We start from the raw sequence: 2500 nt of genomic DNA, 5'->3' as shown, positions 1-2500 counted from the left end.
TCGAGGTCGAGAACGTCCCTCGCTAAAGCAGCGACGATGGGCCACCGGCGGTACTTGGCAACTCTGGGCAGGTGCGCAGGATCGCTGCCCTCACGTCCCTCTCCCCTCTCCCTCTCCCCTCGGCCCCCTCCCTGCCCCCTCACGGAAAATTTCCCTTCGTCTTGCCAGGATTAATAGCACTCATGTACAGCAACCTCAAGATGCCAATCATTCGGGAGAACCGACACCAACAGTCGTATTTCTATAACAGCCAGCACGAGCGTCCGAACACGAGAGGTCGGCTCGAGGGGAAGGAAGGAGGAGTGAGGGGAACAGGCAGGGGACACAAAAGGGAGGGAAGGGGGGTCAGGTAGAGTCCCAACCTGATAGACCATTTCTTCCCCTCGCAGCACCGGTTTACACAAGCATCCGCCTGTACTACACCCTCTTTCGATGTCCCTCCCTGCCTCTGTCTGACTGTCTACCTACCTTTCTGTCTATGTGGATATTACGCTTCTGTCTGGCTATCCAGTCTTTCCTTACCTCTTCATTTATGTATCTGCTTGTCTGTATGTCTATATCTTCCACTCTCTCTTTCTCTCTTTCTCTCTCTCTCTCTCTCTCTCTCTCTCTCTCTCTCTCTCTATCTCTCTCTCTCTCTCTCTCTCTCTCTCTCTTTCCTTCTCCCTATCCCTCTCTCTCTACTCCCTCTCTCTCCCCAGTTTTTCTCCCTTTCTTTTTTTTTCTCTCACACGTACATCTTTCTCGTCTCCTTCCCTCCCCCCCCCTCTCTCTCTCTCACTCTCTCTCTCTCTCTCTCTCTCTCTCTCTCTCTCTCTCTCTCTCTCTCTCTCTCTCTCTCTCTCTCTCTCTCCCTCTCTCTCTCTTTAGCTCCCTCCTTCCTTCTCACCCTCTCTCCTTTTCTCTCTCCCTTACATCTTACCCTCTCTCCCTCCTTCATTTAACAATAAACAGTATTAGTTAACTTTATCATCATTACTATAATAAAATGTAATAACAATGATAACGATAATGGTAATGACATCAATAATAAAAATGATAATAATAATGACAATGATAGTAATGATAATAATGATAACGATAAAAATGACAATAATAGTAATAGTGATAGTAATAACAATGATATTAGTAATAAAAGTTATAATAATAATAACAATAATAGCAATAATAACAATTATAATAATATTGATAATAATAACAGGAACAATGATAATGATAATGACAATAACAATAATAGTTATAAATACTGGAGTGCGTTTAAACAGGCAACTCACAGTGCATTCTGGAGCACTCTGATTCACCAAGTTTCTTTTCTAATCTAGTCAGCCGACACTTGATACTTTTGTTTACATTTCATTTGTATTTCCAAAACTTGAGTGTGATATTATATATTATACTCACTGAAATTCCATACCTTCCTTACCATATAATTTGGCGAATAGGAATCGGAATTATCCAGAATATATGTATGAGTTGTCAGTGTTTCCTTTTCTGGAATTAGGCAGGGTGCACAACCACAACGGAAAGTGAGATGATAACAAAAATTATAACACTAATATGATAGTAATAATGATGATAATGATGACTACTAATAATGATAATAATGATGACTACTAATAATGATAATAATGATGACTACTACTAATGATAATAATGATAAAAAGGATGAAAATGTTAATAATGATAAGAATATCAATGGTGATAATGATAATGATAATAATAATAAAAGTCACAATAATGATAATGATGATAAAAATAAAAGTCACAATAATGATAATTATTATTATCATTCATTATCATCATTATCATCACTATCATTATAATAATAATAATAGCAATGACAATAAAAATAACAGACAACAGTGATGATAATAATAATGAAAACAATAGTGATAATACTGATATTCATAACCATTATAGTAATAATATCAATATGATAATAAGCATACTGCTAATAGTCACAATGATTCGAACTACAAAAAAGTAATAATAATGATAATGACAGTGATAAGTACAATAATGATTATGATGGTATATATGATAATGATAATACCAATGATAATGATGATAATGAAACAAGTGATAATAATGATAATGCTAATGATGATAACAATAACAATAACAATAATATCAACAACAACAACAACAACAATAATACTACTAATACTAATAGCAATAATAATATAATAATATTGACAACGATGATGATGACGATATTAGTAATTTCAATAATAATAGTGATAACCATAATTATTATTACTGTTATCGTAACAAAGATGATAATAATGATAATAAAGGTTATTATCATAATAATATTGATATTAGTAACAGGATTAAGTCACGGATGAAAATGTTAATGATGATGGTAATGATAAACACAATAGCAAAAATAATAATGATGATGACAACAATATTACTAGTGCTAATAATAATACTTTTAACCAAAACAACATAATATTGATAATAATAATAATAATGATAATAATTATAATAATATTAA

Source organism: Penaeus chinensis, chromosome 41 (assembly GCF_019202785.1).
Source record: "Penaeus chinensis breed Huanghai No. 1 chromosome 41, ASM1920278v2, whole genome shotgun sequence".
Taxonomy (NCBI): Eukaryota; Metazoa; Arthropoda; class Malacostraca; order Decapoda; family Penaeidae; genus Penaeus; species Penaeus chinensis.
This window is presented reverse-complemented; position numbering follows the sequence as displayed.